The sequence below is a fragment of the Trichechus manatus genome, unplaced genomic scaffold (genome assembly GCF_000243295.1).
Source record: "Trichechus manatus latirostris isolate Lorelei unplaced genomic scaffold, TriManLat1.0 scaffold00054, whole genome shotgun sequence".
In the NCBI taxonomy this organism is placed as follows: Eukaryota; Metazoa; Chordata; class Mammalia; order Sirenia; family Trichechidae; genus Trichechus; species Trichechus manatus.
In genome coordinates, this window is record NW_004443990.1 from 6,119,533 (window position 1) to 6,140,849 (window position 21,317).

The 21,317-nt window shown below is 47.5% G+C and overlaps 1 protein-coding gene and 1 long non-coding RNA gene across 2 annotated transcripts in view; one reads left to right on the forward strand and one right to left on the reverse strand.

The window, feature by feature from the left end:
- Positions 1-12,905, reverse strand: part of AKAP1 (A-kinase anchoring protein 1) — a 35,958-nt gene extending 23,053 nt beyond the window's left edge. Inside the window, exon 1 of the mRNA XM_004377896.2 lies at positions 12,795-12,905. The gene's annotated coding sequence lies outside the window, so the exon portion shown is untranslated. The remainder of the gene's footprint in view (positions 1-12,794) is intronic.
- Positions 12,906-13,069: 164 nt separating this feature from the next.
- Positions 13,070-21,317, forward strand: part of LOC111820870 (uncharacterized) — an 18,852-nt gene continuing 10,604 nt past the window's right edge. Inside the window, exons 1-2 of the long non-coding RNA XR_002824357.1 lie at positions 13,070-13,308; positions 14,402-14,500. This is a non-coding gene — a long non-coding RNA (uncharacterized LOC111820870). The remainder of the gene's footprint in view (positions 13,309-14,401; positions 14,501-21,317) is intronic.

Consider the following 21,317-nt stretch of genomic DNA (forward strand, 5'->3'; position numbering starts at 1 on the left):
AGGCTGGAGGTTTAACCTGGTCACTTCTGGGTGGGAGAACCTGTATGGTGAAGCCTTCTCCAGCCAAAATGGAAACCCAGAGTACAACACCAGGCACTCCAGGTAAGAAGAGCCGGAAGCCAAAAATTCCACCTCTAGACGCAGTCTCAAATTAAGAGTACTTCCTCCTCCAGTCCAATTAAGGTAACTCCTGGTTCAGAAAACTTGGTAATAAAGGAAGAGACACAAAGATGAGGACCCAGCCACGCCCCTTCTCCAGTGACCCACCGCAACATGGCAGGTCTCATTCCGCCTTGAGAAGTGAAGAAAAAAATCATCAGCACCTCCTACAAAGGTCTTCCCATTGCTTCATTGAGGGTCAGGGGTGTGGTTTTGTAAAAAGCCCATCCTGCCCCTCATCTCTGGCTCTTCGCAGCCATCTTGCTCTACAAGTAAATTCCAACAGGTTTCTGAGAATGGTGGCAAAGCAAGTGCCAATAAAAGTACTCTTGGATACATGGAGTACGTGACCACAGGCCTGCCTCAAAGGCATGAAGTTGTGATCTGACAACAAGCTTGTTAAAAAACTAATAAGATGGCATGTGCCCTCAAAAGAAAGCAGAAAAGATGGTCTAAAGCAAAAGATCCTTCACACCACCTCAAGTGGGCAAAGCAGAGGTAAGACACCGATTTTCCAAACCACAGACACTGTAAAACCACCAACTCAGAAATCACAGAAAAGTATAAGGAGATAATTTCTGTGTGGCAAATACTAATTGGCACCTATAGGGTACAAAGCATGATGTGAAGCAGAAATGAATCAAAGATGCTGCCCTTGAGGCACTTTCAAGTCTTTCAGTTTTCTTTGGGGCAAAAATCAATGACCTTTTCCAGTGAGCTTGTTACTGCCACTGTCCAGTGGAAAGCAAGGGGCAGTATGTCCAAGATACAGGCTGGAGGGTGGGGTGGGGGAGGAACAAGTAACAGGTTGCCAATTCTCCAGACTAAACCAGTTGCCATGGAATTGATTCTGGGTCATGGTGACCCCGTGTGTGTCAGAGTAGAACTATGCTCCGTAAGGTTTTCAAAGGCTGACTTTTTGGAAGTAGATCACTGGGCCTTTCTCAAGAGGCATCTCTGGGTGGTCTCAAACCACCAAACTTTTTGCACCACCCAGGGACTCCTTCTGCACTATTGTCTTAGGGTGAGAAGGAGGATATAACCTGAATGCCAGCATCCTGGGAGTCAAGGTGGGTGGCTGACGCATTCAATATGCAAACTTTCATTCAAGACTCATCTTCAACATTACCTGGTGCCTTAACTCCAGAGTCCTTCTCATTTATAACGTCTCCAGGAAGTAAAGGTCTGCTGCTGGGGTGGTGGAGAGACCTAGGGGCCTAGCTGTCTCTGCAGGCTTTCCATCAATCCTCCACCCATGCCTTCAAAGGTGCCTGCTGGCCTGCATGAACCAGCTTGCTTCTTGTCAGCTGGCTGCCCACCCACCAGAGCTTCAGACCAGGTGGCAGGGCTTCAAACCGGGTGGCAGGGCTTCTGCTGGGAATTGGCATTGATCTCCAGGTGATTCTGATGTATAACTTCCTGGGAACTTGTTAGAAAAGCAAATTCTCAGCAGGGAACTTGTTAGAAAAGTAAAGTTTCAGCAGGGGCTGGAACCGGAATGAAACCAATCAGAAGCCCTGCTACCCACGCACACTTTCTCAGCAGGCCACTGGAATAGGGGCTCCACCAAGATAAGGGAGTACAGCAAGAAAAAAGGGACACAGACAAGGGGAAAGAGAATTCCCAGGATGAAAGGGAAGCAGAACCAGTGGAAAGGGATACTTCCCAAGAGCAACAGGAACTGCTGAGATTACCTGATGTATTTAACCATAATGAGAAGAGCTTTCTGCCAACAAGAGAAGTTTTACAGCAACAGCTGAGGCTCAAGGGAGAATCAGTGAATTAGTGAGCAATACAGAGAAAAATAAGCAAGAGAAACTAAGAAAATTAACTGGGAGAGGAGGGGAGACAGACAAGAAAAAAAAATAAGGAAAACGATAAGAATTTTTTAGCCACAAAAATGTTTATAATAATGTAAACTCTGAACAGCAGGCTTGACCAAAAATTACGCTTCCTCTCTATATTGGGAGAACGAGGGGTGAAAAAATGTGTGAGAATGAGCTAAATCCTTATCTTCTACAGTAGAAAAACAAATTCAATTAATATTTTTTTAAAAGAAAAAAATATATACTGTTGAAAATACAGAGGTCAATGACAGCAAAGAGAACAGCTAAGGAGCACAAAGCCACAGTCTCTAGCAGAGAACAGGAGATGGGGGGAGGGGGCAGTAGGCAAACGACTGCTCTTCCAAACCTTGTGCATAGTCAAAGTCAAGTCTACAAGCAATGCTTTGATAGAAAATTAATACATTTTCTAAGCTATACACAAGTAGCAGTGGATGCTCAACTACCCACACGGCTTTATACAATGTTTCTTATTAACCATCATACTAAGTATCTACTAAAAAGTGTCAACTCATCAATTTACAAACTTGTGACACATTATTTTTCCATGATCCCATTGCAGTCAAGTCGATTCCCATGCATAAGGACCCTACAGGACAGAGCAGAACTGTCCCCAAAGAGTTTCCAAGGCGTGGCTGATGGATTCAAACTGCCGACCTTTGGGTTAGCAGTTGAGCTCTTAACCACTATGCCACCAAGGCTCCTTTCCCATAATAACTGACATCATATTTGTTTCAGAGACCCCCAACTTCCCTGATGACATAGTAGTAATAATCAAAAAGGGAAAGAGCTTATTCTACTGGCAGACCCTTCCGGAACCAAAGCATTTGGTTTCCCATCCCCACTAATAGCTAGCCAATATCAGGTATCAGGACCCCTCAAGGCTAGTCATGTCATCAGGATTTCAATACCTACTGGAGACACAGGGAAACAGCCCTCAGGGAGCAAAGGCAGAGGCAAGAGTAAGGAGTTAAATTTCAGATAGTAAGGAATAGCAAAGATTCAACAAGTTAACGGAATATGCCTGCAGCCTCTCTCAACCCAGGAGAGAAATGAGCCTTAAGGCATCTCTTGTATGCAATGAATCAACCACACTCCTAGTTGGGAGAGTTGAGAAACAGTCACTTGGATCATTTTCTGTGTTCTTTCTTTAGATGAGGAAGTCCAGTTGAGGAAGGATGGATACAGTGAGCTTGGGAGGGGAGCTTTAAACAGAATGGTAAGTGAGTGCCTCTCGGAAAAAGGGTGGGTCATCAGAGCTACAACTGTGACAAGGAGCCATGCCAGGGTGGAGGAGGAGAGAGCTGCGGGCAGAGAGAACAGGTGTCAAAGTCCTAAGGCAGGAACCAACTTGGCTGACTCAAGAGACACAGCAAGGAGAGGCAAAGAGGAGGTCAGAGGGCCGTTGCTAGAGAAATTGCTCCTCAATATCACCCAGCAGAAGTATGGCTGAAGATGGATCTGGACTCAGAGAACCCGGAAGAGCAGGAGTCACCGAACTTCCTATGCTCCTCCAGAAGAAGGGGTCCAACTTGCCCAAAGAGCCAAGGGGCTTTAGTTTCTTTCATTAATAAACAGAAGCTGCTTCTAGAACCTATTCCAGAAACAGATGCTACTGTGGCTGGTAGCATGACAGGCACAGAGCGTGTGGGTAAGCAGGGGCTGGCTTAAGTCAAGTTCTCGGTAAACAATGGTCACACAGTAGCCCTAGAGAGCCACCCTTACCCTTACCCTCCCACTCCTCAAATACATCTGTTCCAACAAGATGGACACACACACCCTCAGCCCCACCACATACCCCGTGGCAGTTTCAGAGTGGCTTTATCCTCCTGCCTGCCCTGATCTGCGGTAGCAGCTTACCACCAGACCTGCCCCGCACACAGAAGTCCTTGCCACTCTGAATCAGGATTTCACAAAAACAACCTCACTCTCCAGCCAACATAAACCATAGGCAACAGAGGGCCTTATATGGCTCAAAGCTTTCTTAATCTGAAACAGACAGATGGGCTGGAGTTGGCAACTCTAAGAGAAAAGGACCGAAAAAGAAAGAAAAAGGAGAGTGGTAGGAACAGGAGAACTTGTTTGTCGAACGACTTTTTCATACCTTTAAGCCCCAGCAGCTTCCCAGTAAAGAGTTCCTATTGAGGGGGGCATGGCTCTCCCTCTTGGGTTCATGGTTTCAGTTGTGTTTAAACCAGAGGACACCAAGCAATCAGGCTGCCTGTGGATCCATACTGCTTTACAGAGTTTTCAGTGTCCACTTCATGTGAAAATGGGGTTATACGGTTTCCTGAGAATTCTCCAGGGTTGCAGTCCTGACCCCTAGCTCCCAGCTCACCGGGCCTGCCTCAGTCACGTGCCTGCCTGGCCCAGGAGGCAGGGCTGGGCCCCTGCCACAGATCCAGAATAGAAAAGGCAGCCCCAGAGATCTCTTAAGCACCCCCACCCCCCAAAACACACACCCTGTGGCAGTTTCAGAGTGGCTTTATTCTCTTGCCTTTCCAGATGAGGCGGCAGGAGTTCATCACCCCACCTGCCCCACACACTGCAGCCACATGCACTTGGCCCTTCTAAAGGATGCCATCTGCTAAAAATAGCGTGCCAGCACATGCTTGGCTGAGTGGGCCACACCAAAGTCAAAGGACAAAGCAGGGAGGTTATTCTGAGCCTGGCCTTTTCTCACAGGAGAGTGCTCAGAGCCCGTTTCAGCGCTGGCCTCCATCCACGGAAGCTCTGGGCAAGTGAGAATAACTCCAGCCCCTTTTCCTTTAGAGGGCTGGGGAGGGGGGAAAAAGGAGCTCCTACTGAAGACTGAACGGGTCTTCAGATTTGCTGTCCCTGGTCCTCACACACACATACCAAGGCTGGAGGAGAAGGCACAGGGATGGGGTGGATATGAGGCTGGGAGGGGGCTAGGGGGTGTGCTTAAACAGATCTTGCCAGCTTCCTCCAACTGGGGCCAAGATACTCCCAGGTGACAACCTGTTGAGGGCCAGGGGATGGTCTTGTGACCACCATGTGAGGTCTGACAGGCCACGTTATTATTAGACAACTTCAAGGTTGTCTTTGCAACCAGGAGACTGGGCTAAACAGTTGTCTTCCGAGCAGTCCCCCAGGCCCTCACAGCAGTTCCCTACCTCCACAGACAACAGCCAAAGCACTAGCACCAGACGTCTTTGTGTTCATAGTCTGTTCCTGAGCAGCGCAAAGGCACTGAAGAGTTGCACAGTTCGGATGAGAAAACAGGGCTTTGGAAAGACAGGGTACAGAGTAGGCTGCCGAACTTCAGTCTCCTCAGCTGTAAAACGGGATAACAGTACCCCCCCCGCAAGGTTGTTATAAGGCTTAAATGGCTCAAAACACTTAATAGTCTGACAATTTATGGGAGAAAAAGCTTTCATCTTTTTCTGGATGAGGATGTAGTGATAATGGGGCAGTGAACAAGAAACAGCCTCAAGCACAATGAGAGAGAGACCTACGTCCAAAGCCAGTCCAGCCACCCCCTAGTCCTGGGATCAGCTCACCCTCCTCAGGGTCTCAGTTTCCTCACTCACAAACTAGAGATACTTAACCTCAGAGGGTTGAGAAAGAATAAGAGTGGAATAGTTCGAAGGAAAAAAAATAATAAAAAACTTCCTAAGATGTCAGGTATATAGTAGGTGCTTAGTAAGCATCTGTTATGCATCTTATAGGACCCTGGGTGGCACAAGCGGTTTACAATCAGCTGCTAACCTAAAAGTTGGTGGTTCGAACCCACCCCGTGGCTTCACGGAAGAAAGCCCTGGAGATCTGCTTCCATAAAAATTACAGCCAAGAAAACCCTATGGAGCAGTTTACTCTGTAACACGTGGGGTTGCCATGAGTTGGAATCAACTCACAGCAACGGGAATGCATCTTATGCTGTCTGACTCCAAGAAAGGAGTGATATTATATGCCAAAGGTCAGTCTAGCAGGGCTCAAACAAAGCACAGCCAGAACTAGATGAGAGGGGCGTGTGGAAGTCAAACCAGAACTGCCTCACAGCAACACTAGAGGACCCCCCCCAACCCCCACCCTGCCATGGTCCAAGTCTCCTAACACTTTCTCTAAAAACAGGCCTCCTGAGTGGGTAAACATTTAGATGGACTGGAGAGAGCAGAAAGAAAATAATGATGCTTGTTTGTAAATCGTCAGTACCCTGATTTAGCAGAGGACCCACACTGGGATCCTATAGAAAAGTCATCAGTGTGTGAAGGACCGAGGAGCAGGTCAGGTGACATCTGACATTTGAAGACCAAGGACAGAAAACACTGGCCTTGGAAAACCAGCAAGGACTTTTGTGATAATAAACAGGCTCTCAAATCAAAACGGCTTTCCAAGAGTTTGAGTGCCACTCTAAAGACTGCTAAAAGACTTTTCAGACATAGATCGCCAGGCTTTTCTTCTGAGGTGCCTCTGGGTAGACTTGAACCTCCAGCCTTTCCGTTAGAGCAGAGCACGTTAACCATGTCTGGCCCTTCCGCTTCTCCCTCCTATCCCCAGGTGCCTGGCCAAGCTCCTCTCTCAAGCTGATTCATAATTGATCACTCCCTCCCAACTAGCAGACCAGAACTCGCTTCTCAACATGCCATGGAGAAAGCCAATACATAAATAATTTGTCACCAAAGCTGCTGGGTTTCTGGACTATGGAAGACTCAGCCCAAACATGTGATGCTGAAAGAGATTTACAAGTTGAGGCAATTAAGCTTTTAGAGTTGAGCAAAGAACACTCTAGACCAGCGCCATCCAACATAACTTTCTGAAATGATGGGAATGTTCCAAACCTGCGCTGTCCAGGACAGCAGCCGCTAGCCATATGAGGCTACCGAGCACCTGAAGTGTGGCTAATGCCACGAGGAACTAATTTTTAAATTGTATTTAATGTTAAAAAAAAATTTTTTTATTTAATTAGCCACGTGTGGAGACGAGAATACAGACATCTGAAAAAATAAAGAAATAAATAAAAGTATTTAGAACAGCAGCACCTTAAAACTAAGTGAATGTGAGATGCACCTAAACCAGTGGATGGGTTTTTTGTTTTTAATGTCTTTGACTTGTACTACCCATGGAACCAGGCTCCCAAACACACCCCTCCCCTCCTACACAGCCCCGAGGGCACTCCTGCCCTCCAGCTGCCCTAAGGCACCTTGTTACTCCAGGGCTCCCAGGAGCAAGATCTGAATACTTCTGATGTTGACCAGCCCTCTTTCCCCAGTTAAGGAAATTGAAGATTCTGAGGGGAGGGACCTGCCTAGAATCTCAGCCAGGTTTCAGCCCTGAAGCTGCACCAAAAGTTATTATGCCCCCAATCTGAGGCTCTTCCCACCTAAACTCAGTGGTCAAACAAGCCTCATCAGCCCTGAGCTCTGCATACCTATACTTCCAAAACTCACTTCAGGGGCCCTATTTTGCTCTAAAGCGCAAAGGAGCCTCAGTGACACATGACTAAGTGAACACAGCCAGCATTTCAGGATGGGGAACAGAATGTTTACCACTGGCTCCTGCAAACTATCAAACTGAGCTGCAGACATGTCCAAATGGCGAGGACCTGGACAGAATGAAGATGGTTCCTCTCTTAGTAGCAGAAAGGAAAGGTAAGGAAAAGGACACCTTGAAAGCTACTTATTACTGGAAAGCTAGTCCAAGAACTCTAAATGATAATGCACACTTCTCCCTTACTGCAAGGATCTGCTTAGAAAGCAGGAGGAAGATTAAGAGAAAAGCCCATGGATTTAAGAATACTACTTTGATGCTTCTCACAAAAGCCTGCCAGAGGATCTAGTTCAAGACCAAAACCCATAAAAATACAGGCACTGAAACGATCCAAAATGATCTCCAGCTTCACCCTCCTCGATCGTACTCAGAGGTGTGAGGATTAAAGGATTAGTGGGATGTTTGCTTGTAACTCACCTAGCACAGTAACTGTCAAGGAAGAGGGCAGCCCCTAAATTTCAGTTCCCATATTCCCTCTAAGCTACTTCTCTAGCCAGACCCTGTCCTGCTCAAGACATTCTCACTGATCATGTTTCCCTTTGCCCAAGTTTAAAATTAAGTACCCAGGCCAGCAGGTGGCATCAAGTTCACTCAGTGGAGTGCCACAATCGATGGGTACTCAATGCTAAATGACCATAAAAGTGAAATCTATGTGAGGTATCACACTAGGAAGCCGTGGAGAAGAAAAAGAAACTTGTCCCAGGAAGCAAAGTTTAGCACTAAACTTAAAACCAGCTGCCGTGGAGTCAATGGCACCTCATGGCGACCTCAGGTGTGTCAGAGTAGAACTATACTTCGTAGGGTTTTTAACGGCTGATTTTTCAGATGTATACTGCCAGGCCTTTCTTCTAAGGCACCTGTGAGTGGACGTGAACCTCTAGCCCTTCTGTCAGCAGCAGAGCACATTAACCATCTACACCACCCAAAGGCCCCAAGACCACTATACCAGGTGCTGTGGAGTCGATTCTGACTCACAGTGACGCTACAGGACAGAGTATAATTGCCCCACAGGGTTTCCAAGGCTGTAATTTTTTTTTTAAATAATATTTTATAGAGTTTTTAGTGAAAGTTTACACAGCAAGTTAGGATCCCATTTGACAATTTTCAGACAAATTGTTCAGTAACATTAGTTACACTTATCAGCATGTGTCACTATTCTCTTTGTGTTCTGCTTGTTCCCTTTCCAGTTCTGTAGTTTCCCTGGCCCCTTATCTTCTCGTCTTTGCTTCTGAGTAATTGTTGACCTTTTGGTCTCATACTGATGGTCCGATCTTACGGGTAATATACTTTATTTTGTGTGCCACTCTGCTATTTTGCTAAAAGGTGATCTCAGGGGATAGGCTCAGTTCTAGGTTTAAAGACTGTCTCAGGGTGACAGTCTCAGGGAGTCCTCTGTTCTCTACTGTTCCAGTTTGCCTAGTTTTTTTGAAAATAAGAACTTGAATTTTGCTCCACATTTTTCTCCAATTCTATCTGGGATTATCTATTGTGACCCCAGTCAGAACAGTCAGTGGTGGTAACCGGGCACCATCCAGCTCCTCTTGTCTCAGGGTAGATGAGGTTGTGACCTGTGTAGGCTTGTTTCTTCTGAGTTTTTGGTCACCTTCTTATGTTTTGCTCCTGACGAGTAGAGACCCACAGTTGTGTCTTACATCGCTGCTTGCAAGCTTTTAAGACCCCAGATGCTACTCACTTCACTTGGATGCAGATCATGATTTTTGTGAACTATGTTATGCCAATTGACTCAGTTTTCCCATGAGACTATTGTCTAAGCTTTCAAACCCTGAAAACCAATCTTGGAAGGTGTTTGGTTATGTCTGTGGAGTATCCATATTTGTGTCTTCAATGAATGTATGTGCCAGCACGCACATATTTATATTTACGTGTACTTTTTATCTGTATTTTTATCTGTTCTCACCTATTACAAGCCTATACCTACCTCTACAACAATATAAAGCTATAAATCTTTATAAAAGCAGACTGCCACCTCTTTCTCCCGTGGAGCGGCTGGTGGGTTTGAAATGCTGACCTTTCCGTTAACAGCTGAGTGCTTAACCGTTGAGCCACCAGGGCTCCTTCCACACCACTACAGAGATTAGCAACTCTCAATCTGAGATGATTTCAGAGGGACAAGAGGCTCATAGAACCCACCACCCTCCCTGTAGTCGAGGGAAAACTCACTTCCGAATGACCAACTAAAGGGATGAACTCATACCTGAAACAACTGTGGACCTCCCCACAATAACAGACCAAGCTGCAGAGCAGCTCTCTCATTCTAGACTCACAGGGCAGAGTAGGAAGGAGTGGCTGGGGAAGGACGCTGGAAGGCGGACAGGTCGCCAGGTACAGGGGCTGCACGATCCTCAGAGCCCTGAAATGCACGCCCAGGACCGACTCTTATTGCTGCAGGCTCAAGTCAGGAGGCTAACTATTAAAGCAGAGGGAAACCAATTTGTTTTCCTTTTCCTTCCAGCCAAGTTTCTAGGTTAGAGGCTGGGAGAGAGGATGCTTTTAAAAAACTTCAAATCACTCAAGTGATTCACAAGAAACTTTAAGTGGAGTCAGTCTTAGGGCTTCATTAGGGGGAAGAAAACAATGCTTGAGTACTAACCACGTACCAGGCATAGCCATGAGTCTGGCAAATATTATCTCGAATTGTTAGGTCGGGGCAGGGGAACACTGTGAAAGCTAAAACTAGTCCTCCTCCACAAACTATGGCTATGATCTTGCCGGGTTCCAAAGCCCAAAAATAATTTGGATTACCAGCTAGCAAGACAAATTGCTTTAAAATATTGATGGCTCGGCAACCTTACACTGGAGACACATCAACTTCCTAGGCACCTGAGCAGGTCACTTACCTCCACTGTCACCCTGCAGTGGCCAAGTGTGAACGTACTTCCTAGAAACCTTGGGACATTCACACAAGGGACTCCAGCCAGACTCAAATCCGCTAGACCCCTGTCTCAATGGCTTGGATAAGGTACCTGCAAGTTCTGGCCATCACCTAATACACAGGACAACAGAAGCTAATCTGGGATGGGACTGAAGCTTTCCTGATTTGCATACCTACAGGATCCAGAGGGCCTCTAGCCTAGGGCCACATTTCATGGAGACTATACCCAGGACTTATTACCCAGAACCCACAAAACTAGTTGGAAGTGAAAGAGAAAAGGTTCAAACGCAAGTCAAAAAGCTCCAAAAATGTAACTTCACTTGTTCCCAGTGCTCAGGAGTGTTAAATAATCAGCAGATAAGCCACGTGAATGTCAACAACAGAGGAATTCCATAAACGATCAAGTCGGGCTCCCCACTCTTCACTTCAAAGATGGCCTGTACCTTTAAGAGGAAAGTGGATGGGTGGTGCTTACTAAGAGTGCAAGCTTTGCTTTCTAAATAAAGTTATGAGTTTAAAAAAAAAAAAAAGAAGCTACTAATTTGGGAAGGATTTAGCAGTTACAAGAGCATGAAAGAAAGGTTATAGTTGCCAGAATTAATAGCTTTTTTGTGAACGGTGCTCCTTGATCAGTAATTGCGACATCCAGGAGGAGCAGCAAACCAACAGCTATGACTAGACCGGGTTCAGCAGCCCAGATTTCACCGCAGGAGATAAATTTAAGCACCAAGTAGCCTGCACTTGAGTAAGGGGAACGACAGTGAGTTTAATCTCCAAAACCTATTGTCGAGTCGATTCAGGCTCATAGAGACCCTAGAGGACCGAGATGAACTGTCCCACAGGGTTTCCAAGGCTGTAATCTTTACAGAAGCAGACTGCCACATCTTTCTCCCGCAGAGCAGCTGGTGGATTCCAACCGCTGACCTTTCCATTGGCAGCTGACCGCTTTAACCACTGTGCGACCAGGGCTCCTCGAGTTTAATCTAGCTATTAACTAATTGCCCTCTAAGTACACCCCACTCGGCTTGAGAGGCCTCCACTCGCACCTGGCGCGAAGTCCACCGGGTTCCTGTTAGCGGCGGCCGATGGGCAAGAAGGCGCATGCCACCCTGGGCATCTCCCCGGAGGAAGAAAGATCCCGAATCGCCTAGGGCGTCCATCCCGTCTCGAGTCGGTTCTGCACCGCCCACCTCTCATCCCAGGGGTAGGGAAATGGCAGGATCCATAACCCAGTGCAAAAACTAGTAGAACACAGGAAAGCACGCCCTGAGGCGTCCAACCCACTGCCTCTCCACGTACATTTTAACCCATAACCCCGAAACAAGCATGGTCCCTCCAGACCGCAGGCCTGAGGCGGCGGGGGAGGAGGCGGAGGCAGGCGGGGCGCGACACGTGACACGCGGCGCCCCCGGGCGTGAAGTCAGCGGGCACACAGGGCTGGACGGCCTCCGCCTCTCAGGACAAGCTTAAAGGTGCTGCAAATGCTAATCCTTTCGGGAGACACCCATGCCTTCGACCTGCGGACCCTAACTCGGTTCAAACAGTCCCTCCGTCCGAAAAGGTTTCCAATCACAACCAGTCTCCCACAGACCATCCTCCCCGTTGCGCAGGCCGAGCCCTTTCCGCTTGTTCGCCGCACTGAACTCCCGGGAGCTGGGCTACCTGCTCGGGTTCACCGCTGGCTCCGGGCCTACGGTGCGGAGAACCCAGGGCGCGCCAAAGGGCCTAGAAGTTGGATGAGGTTCCTGAAGTTACCGATTCAACTCTAATCAATCCCTCAGGAAGAGGAAGGAGGGGCCCGTCGAGGCTTGGGGGACCTCCTCGCCCTTCTTAGTACCTGGTCCTGCCCACAGCCCGCCTCCCGCCGCCGCCTCCTCTCCCGGCTCAGACTGGGTACACACGACCTTTGAAAAGTAAACGCGCATGGGATTGGGCGACCTTGGGTGGGACGCGCCGGGTCTGCTTCACAGGAGGGCGTGCGCGCTCTGCGAAAGTTAAGCTGCAGAGGAGCGCCCCGGGCGTCGCCTCCTCGCCTCCTCCCCTGAGGATGGTGACACGGGTGTGAGGAATGGCGCGGCTGCGAGCACCGCCCCAAGCTACGCACACCGGATCCGTCAGCAGAAGCCCACCGGCAGACAACCCCGACGGCGGAGGACGGGGGGGCGCGCAGGCGAGCAAACGGAAGGGAACCCCCTGCCTGACAGCCGGCGGCAGCCCGGAACCCGTGCGCACACGCTCGGCGTCGGGAACCTACTGCCCATAGGGCACCTAGAGCGCGCGTCGCACCCTGCACCTGCACCTCAGGCTCCCCATCACCCCGACGGAGTCGCCCTGCGGGTCCCGGCAAGTGGTCCCCGGAGCAGCTGCCCCCGGCCGCCCCAACTTACCAGCTCCTTGGCGACCGTCGGGATGCAGAGTCCCTGCGCGGCTGCCGCCCCGGGCCCCGCAGCTCTGCCCCCGGCGACTCCCGCACGTGTTCGCCCAGGCTGGTGGAACACAGAGACATTAAATACTGAGGACGCGCAGGGACGTGCCCGCTGTGCGACGCAAAGCCCCGCCCCCCGCCCTCTTGCCCCCGCGTCCTTCCTCGCGCACCTGCGCGTGCGCGCCGCCTGCTGCTAAACCTCCCGCGCCTCGGTCACTCTTCTCCCAGCTGCGCCAGAGAGGGCGCGGTCTGGAGCGCTCCGAACATCCCACCGCCGGCGCCGGCGCCAGCGCCGCCGACCGGAGCCGGGCCTTGCTCGTGCTCTCGCGAGATGAGCTGTAATCTCGGCGGGGCTCGGGAGTGGGGGCTTAATACACAGCGGAATCTGGATCCTCTACTCAGCCAGCCCGGGGCAGATTTCCTGCAGGAGGCAAACCCTTTCCTACTCCCGCCCCGCCTCTGGACAGTCTCGAGGGGTCAGTTTGAGATCGCTGCCTGCTTGGAAACGGAGCGCCCTCTGGAAAAGCCCGGGGTGGGGGGGTGAAGGGTAGGCCTCCCCTTGCCTCGGGGTTTTCAGTTTTTTCGTAATCCCGGACTGCCTGCTCCAGGGTTGTAATGCGTAATTGAGTGATCGTTAACAATTGCTCAGTAACGGCATTAATAGTGATGATGATACCTGGTACCACTCAAATGCACTTTTGTCCATTTTCACAAGCCGGCGGTGGCGAAGTGAAACAGTCCTCTAAAGGGTTTGGGTTGGGGGATGATATCTGAGAAGAGAGGCTGAATCACCATGAGTCACTGACTCCGCCAGGATATTTGGGAAAAATAAGTACCCCCCCCCCACCCCGCCCAGAAGTGAAGAGGGTTGTGTTCCGCTGGCCAATCCTGTTTTCAGCCCTAAAACATAAGGACATGAAGTTAATATTTGTTTGGGTGAAATATAGGAAATAGATCATACTAATAGCTAACCATTCCTTGGGAAAATGCTTAATCTTCACTAGTGATCAAATGCAAATTAATATGACAATGAGATACCATTTACCTATTGAGTGTTGATAGAAGGGTAGGTAGGTAGGTAGGTAGACAGACAGACATCCCAATTGCAAGATGTGTTAAGTGCCATGAAGGAAACAAATAGAAAGCTGAAGTAGGAAAGAAATAACAAGAGGCCTATTTTAGGTGCTGTGGTCAGGAAAGGGCTGAAGTCAAATTTAAACTGAGACCTATTGGATGAGCAGGAGCCAGTCTTGCAAATTGAATATGGGCATAAGGGTTGGGAGGAATATCCCCCAAAGAGGCAGCAACACAGGCAATAGCAGGAAACAGCTTCTGGTGAACTGCAAGACTAGTGTTGCTTTAATATAGCGCCAGAGTAGTGCTGGGAAAGGGGATTGAAGACGTATAGGGAATCTTAACTTTGTTCTCTTTGGGGGTGGGGGCAGGGAAACTGGGCCACCATAGTAAAGCTTAAATTTTATTCTACTCTGCTCAGTCCCAAAGCCAGGCATGTTCTGCCTCAGGTCCTTTGCACTTGCTGTTTCCTCAGCCTGGACTGTTCTTCCACAGGGGTCTGCATGGCTCATTCCTTCACCTCTTTCAAGTCCTTTGCTCAGCAGTCATCTATTCAGTCTCAGTGAAGCCTTGCTGGACTCCCTATTTAAAATGGTAAGCAAGCACGCGTGTGGGCGACAACACACACATACACAATTTTTTTTCCTAGCTCTTATCACTACGTATATGCTGTATATTTCACTTATTTTATGAGGTAGGGATTATTGAGGCCCTGACATGGAGGGAAACCCTGGTGGCATAGTAGTTAAGAGCTGTGGCTGCTAACCAAAAGGTCAATGGTTTGAATCCACCAGGCGTTCCTTGGAAACCCTTGGGGGCAGTTCTACTCTGTCCTATAGGGTCGGAATCAACCCCCTACGGCAACCGTTTTTTTTTTTTTTTGGTGGCACATAGAGGGGAGTGCTGGTGGTGCAGTGGTTAAGAGCTCGGTTGCTAACCAAAAGGTTGGCAGTTTGAATCCACCAACAGCTCCCTGGAAACACTATGGGGCAGTTTTACTCTGTCGTATAGGGGTCGCTGTGAGTTGGAATCGACTTGATGGCAACAGCTTTTTTTTTTTTTTTAAATAGGTTTGCTATGAGTTGGAATTGATTCGATGACAATGGGTTTGTTTGTTTGTTTTGGTCAGCATATAGAGGACACTCAGAAATATTTAGTAAATGAAGGGAAAGCCATTAAAAGGGTTAAATAGAGAGTGACGCAAGATAATTTGCTTTTAAAAGTGAGTTGTAGCTGCTGTGTGGAGAATGGATTAGAGGGAGACAAGCGTAGAAGCAGGCAGACCAGTTAGAAGGCTGTTGTGGTGGACCAGGTGAGAAATGATGCTAGCCCTACCTAAGGGTGGTGGCAATGGGAATGAAGAGACTGCTTTACACTCAGGATGTATTTTGGAAGTAGTAGCAACAAGACTTGCTGATGTTGAGGGTACGAAAAGGGGAACAATGAACCAGGACGCCTCTAGCTTGAGTTACTGTGTGGACTGGGGTCCAGTTTACTGAAGTGGGAGAAGGTAGGGGCAGGGGAACAGTGAATCATAGATGGCGTTTTGGACCTGTTTGTACTGTTTTTGTGATATCCAAGAGCAAATGATAATTAAGTTGGATATGCAAGTGTGGAGCTCAGAGGAACAGTCTGGGCGGGAGATACAAATGCGTATTGAAAATCATGTAAAAAGGGGATAATTTAAAGAAAATGTCCTGGCGATGGTGGAGTTGGGACATGTCTACAGGGAAGAAAATGAGGAAATGATGTCCAGGGAATTAAGTCCTGGATGTCTTGGTAGGAAAATATGGGGAAAGGGAGGAAGTGGGAGAAAGAGGGAGATTGGGCTATGAATATGGTTATGAGAAGATGGGACAGAGGAGCCAAGGGTGGATGAAAACAATACCTCAGATCTTCGGTGTGGAGGCATGGACAAAGCCTGCCGGAAGAAAAGGAATGAGGGGAAAAAAGTAGGAGTGGAGCAACTGGAATACAAGGAAAAGTGCAAAATACAAATCAGAGAGGGAAAAGTGAGAAGACAGGATTAACTGTAATCACAACTAGAGATTAACCCAGTAGCTGTGATTATGGAAGTGACTGCCAGGTCAGGGCAGGTCAGCCAGCAGGTGAAAGGGATGGCCCTAGTCTAAGATAAGAAGGTAGAGGAGTGAGCCATTGAAAGGAAGTGAGGATGGACGAGGATCCTAAGAACTTGACCACGAGGAAAATAAGATTACATTGTTAGACTTAAACTTTAACCTCAGCTCAAAATGAACCTGTGCAGAGATGGACAAGTTTAACTTAAGGCCGGGATTTTAACCCAGGGTGCATAACACAGCTTCAAGGAGGTCCACGAGCCCCCTGAAATTCATCGCATGGTTTTGGAAATGTAACATTTTTCTGCAGAGATAGTTATGGATAGTGTTTTTCAGATTCTCTAATCCTGATTTAAAAAAAAAAAAAGTCCAATGGATAGAGTAAGACAGAGGGTAGCTCTACATTTAAAAAAGGAATATGTCTGTCAGAAGGAGAAGGTTAACAATGAAAGCACCAAAAAAGACACCCAAAAGGGAGAAGTGAGCAGTGTCCACCCAAGGGAGAGGGTATTCAATCCTATCTAATTAAGTAGCTGGCCTCACTGATAGGTGAAAATGGTCAGATCAGAACCTGATGCTGTTGTTCATTTAAATCTTACAACTCACAGCCCTCACTCTGACTCCATGCCCACCAAGCAGCCTTCTGATAATTCTCTACAGAGAGAGAAGCTGTGGTTGGACCAGGCACTGTGTTGGGATTCTGTCACTTGCTGAGTATGTCTATTCCAATTATGCATTCTGGAACTGGGGAAGTCACTGCAGAATGGATTCTGGGAACCACTGGACCCACTGTGAGACAGACCTGAGCTAAAACTCCATTGATAATCTGACTTCCACATGCCCTTACTGTGACTGGTGGGGCACAGTGGGTCTCCTGAGATAAATGTCAATTCAGAGTCAGTGCCTAGTAATCCCTGAAAATTTTGGTTATTTCCTTTTCCCCGATGAACAGTCAACCGGTAAAAAGACTGTAGATCCCTTTGGGGAAGGCTGGGAGAAAGATTAACAGTATAAATTTTTGGCAGTGCAGTGGGGTCCTTCCTTAAGGGGACCCAATCTCCTCTTCATTCAAGGAGTTGTAGGTCTGTAAATTGACTCATGTCTGGGAATTGATTGAAGGGCTGTGGCTCTCTGATTTGGTGATTCAAGTTAGACTTCTGTTCACTTGACCTAGAACTCTTCCACTTATGCAGATCAAGTAAATATTTTGTAGGCTTCCTATCTATTTCACTCCTAGGGGACGCGATGACCAACTAGCCAACGCCATAGTTCTATGTGAGTCAGACTATTTCTGATTACTTCTTAGACTCTTCTGTCCATTACGGTAACACACCCACCTTGTCTTTGGCACTGGTTAATAAAGAAGGCACAGGCCCACCTGACAGGTAGGTTTTTGTCATAAATGACATAAGTTGCCACCTCATTTTCTGCATCAGTATACTCTACTGCAAAGTGGTTACAAACATGGGCTCTGGGGTCAGACTGCCTGGGTTTGACACAGGGTCCTTCCTCTGTGCTGTGTGTTACAGATTATCCTACTGATACCACAAAACAACTCTGTAAACCCTATGAATATCCTCACTCTTCAGATTGGAAACTGAGGCTCAGAGCTGTTAAGTGACCGGCTCAAGGACACACATGGAAAAGAAAAGGGAATGTGAAGTAATTCAGCAGGTGATTAAAGGGGCCTTTTCCCTGCCCTGACAGCCCCAAGGTGCCGTGGCTTCACAGACGAAGTCCCCAACCAAGTGGCTGGCATACACGTACACAAATAGGCACTGTCTTAGTTTGCTCGTGCTACTGTAACAAATACCACAAGTGGATGGCTTTAGTGAACAGAAATTAATCTTCTCACAGTTGAGGAGGCTAGAAGTCCTAATTCAGGGCACCAGCTCTAGAGGAAGGTACTCTGTGTCCACTATGGGGGGAAATCCTTGTCTCTTTCAGCTTCTCTTCCTTGGTTCCTTGGTAATCTCCATGTGGCATCAATCAGTCTTGCCCCATTTGTGCTTCCTTGCTTCTGTGCCAAATCTGCTTCTTATATGTCAAAGTGATTGGCTCAAAACACACCCTACACTGATATAGCCTCATTAACATAACAGAGAAAACCCTATTCCCAAATGGGATTACATCCACAGGTATAAAACCCATTGCTGTCGAGTTGATTCTGACTCATAGCGACCCTATAGGACAGAGTAAAAAGCTTTAAAAAGCTTTTTAAAAAAATATTTTATTTTATTTTTATTGTTGTTGTTGAAAATATACACAGCAGAACATACACCAGTTCAACAATTTCTACATGTACAATTCAGTGACATGGATTACATTCTTCTAGTTGTGCAACCATTCTCACCCTCCTTTTCTGAATTGTTCCTTGCCCATTAACACAAACTCACTGCCCCCTAAGTTTCCCATCCTAATCTTTTTTTTTTTTTAATGTTTTATTGTGTTTAAAGTGAATGTTTGCACAACTAGGTTTCCATTTAACAATTTCTACACAGATTATTCAGTGATATTGGTTACGTTTTTCACAACGTGTCATCCTTCTCATTCATTGCGTTCTGGTTGTACCATTTCCAGTACTCTAGTTTCCCTGCTCCCTGGCCTCCTCGTCTTCGCTTCACAGTAATTTTTGACCTTTTGGTCTCCTATAAAAAAAAAAAAAAACCCTTTGCCATTGAGTAGATTCTGGCTCATAGCAACCCTATAGGAGACAGTAGAACTGCCCCACAGGGTTTCCAAGGAGCAGCTGATACATTCAAACTGCCGACCTTTGGATTAACAGCTGAACCCCTAAACAAGTAGCCAACAAGGCTCACCAACCACCAGACACGTCCTTCGACACAAAAGAAAAGCAGTGAGAATGGACAACACGCTTTTGGGGGACACAAATCAGTCCATAACAGGCACTGTCCAGGATCTGATACCGTCACCACCATGTGCATCTTGGGAATGTTTCAGCTGTACATTTAAGATCTTAAATCTGCAGTTCCATTCAGTGGATGGCTGGCAGGGGTTTGATTGAATATTTCTCAGAACCCCCTCCACTCTTCCCAGCTTCTTCCAGTGGCAATTCAGTGTGGAAGAAGAACCTGGGAAACTCTGTAAACTCCAACAGGCAGGGCTAATCCAAGGCCAGTTTAGCTCCTTATACCACAGCAAAGCTTATGACTGTAGAGAAGCAACTAAATCATCAGAGGCTGTTCTCTAACCTCATTTTATTACCTTTAGGGCCAACTGTTGAGGTCCTCCCCAAAGGCCACCTGTTTGTGCTGGGTGCCTGTGTGGATATTTGACATGCTTCGACTTTATCAGGAAACTCAGGGGGCCCTCTCTGGGTGAGGTTTACAATCCAGTTCTGCAGTATTTATTGTGCATACCATTCTGTGCACCATTGCAGCTGGGGTGGTCTGAAACAGCAATATCCAGAAGTGTCAAGTAGCTGCAGGAACTTTCCTGGAATGAGACAATTGGCCAAGGTGACTGTGGTGCAGTGAATTACTTAATATGGCCCTTCTAGCCATAGTCTTGTAACTCACACCAAAAGATTGGGTGGGACTATGCAAATAAGGGCCTGTGGCCCACTAAGGGGATTGGACAGCTTGCTAACAATCCAAATAAAGTGCATGGCAGACATGTGGGGTAGAACCATGCAAAGAAGGTATATGGAACCCTAATGAGGGGATTGGTCAGTTTTGCCATTCTGCTAGGCTTAAAAGAGAGCCAGTCCCAGAACACAGGGGGACGGACTATGACCAAGAAGAAGAGACGGGAGCAAAGTACATCCTTTGGACCCAGGATCCCTGCACTGAGACTCTCCTAGACCCAGGAGACAGAGAGCTGTAACACCAGAGACGGTGAGAGATGGCAAGAAACAGCGGCAGAGAAACAGTGGCACCAGAAGCAACAGAACCAGGAGACTGTGCATTGGACTTCCCAGCCCACAGAGCAAGAAAGCTGAGTGCCTTCTGGTTGGAGGTTTGCTGGAAGAGTAGGGTGCCTCTGGGCACTTATCGGTAGAGCTAAAGAACTTTGTAACACTTGCCCAAGCAGGGCTGAGGCTTAGGGCCAGAGAGATGCTCACCTGCAGGGATGGCTAAGAAGAGGCTGTCCTGAATCCTGAGTCATCCCTGATCCTGAATTGTAATCTGTTACTTTCCTAAAAACACCTTGATTGTGAGAATTGTCTGTGAGTTCTGTGTGGCCATTGCAATGAATTATAGAACCCAGCAGAGAAGTAGAGAGTGCCGTGCGGGAGATGGTTGGTGTCAGAATTGGTAAAAAGGTCGGAGAGGGGAGGCATGTCTGACCTCCACCTCATAGGAATCAGCCTTGTGCTGTTGATGTTGATAATGATTCTCCTTCCCCTCGTGAAGTTAGATGATGAGGTCTGATGCCTCCACCATGCCATTCTGACAGTGACCCACCCCCAGCAGTGACGGGGCAGAGTGCATATGATTATGGGAGTTCACACATTGTATTCAAATTTCCATTGTCCGTCAGCCTCCACGCACCCCCTTCATTTTCTCTGGAATCACTTTCCTGCTCTGTCCATTCTAAAAACTGGCAAGTTTCTTAGTAACCTCCATGTCCTGTTTGGTCTGTATTAGTTTCCCAGGGCTGCCACAACAAAGTACCACAGAGTGGGCAGCTTAAAACAAAGGAAATTTATTCTTCCACAGTTCTGGAGGCTGGGAGTCTAAGATCAGGATGTGAGCCATGTTAATTTTTTCTGAGATTCTGTGGGAGAATCAGTTCCATGCCTCTGTTTCTGGTAGCTCCAGGCGTTCCTTAGCTTGCAGCTACAGTGTCACCTGGCATCTTTCTTAGTTATCTAGTGCTGCTGTAACACAAATACCACCAGTGGGTGACTTTAAGGAACAGAAATATGTTCTCACAGTTCTGGAGGCTAAAAGTCCATATCAGGGTCTCAGCCAGTTCTTCCTTATCAGTTGTTGTTGTTAAGTGCTGTGGAGTCAGTTCCAACCCATAGAGACTGTTTGTATAGCAGAAGGAAACACTCCTTGGTCCTGCGCCATCCTCACAGTCATTGTGATGTTTGAGCTCATTGTTGCAGCCACTGTGTCAATCTATCTTGTGGAGGGTCTTCCTCTCTTTTGCTGAACCTCTACCTTACCAAGCATGATGTCCTTCTCCAGGGACCGGGTCTTCCTGATAACATGTCCAAAATACATGAGATGAAGTCTTGCCCTGCTCACTTCTTTTTTTTTTTTTTTTTTTAGGTGAAAGTTTACAGCTCAAGTTAATTTCTCATACAAAAATTTACACACATACTGTTATGTGACACTAGTTACAATCCCTATAATGTGACA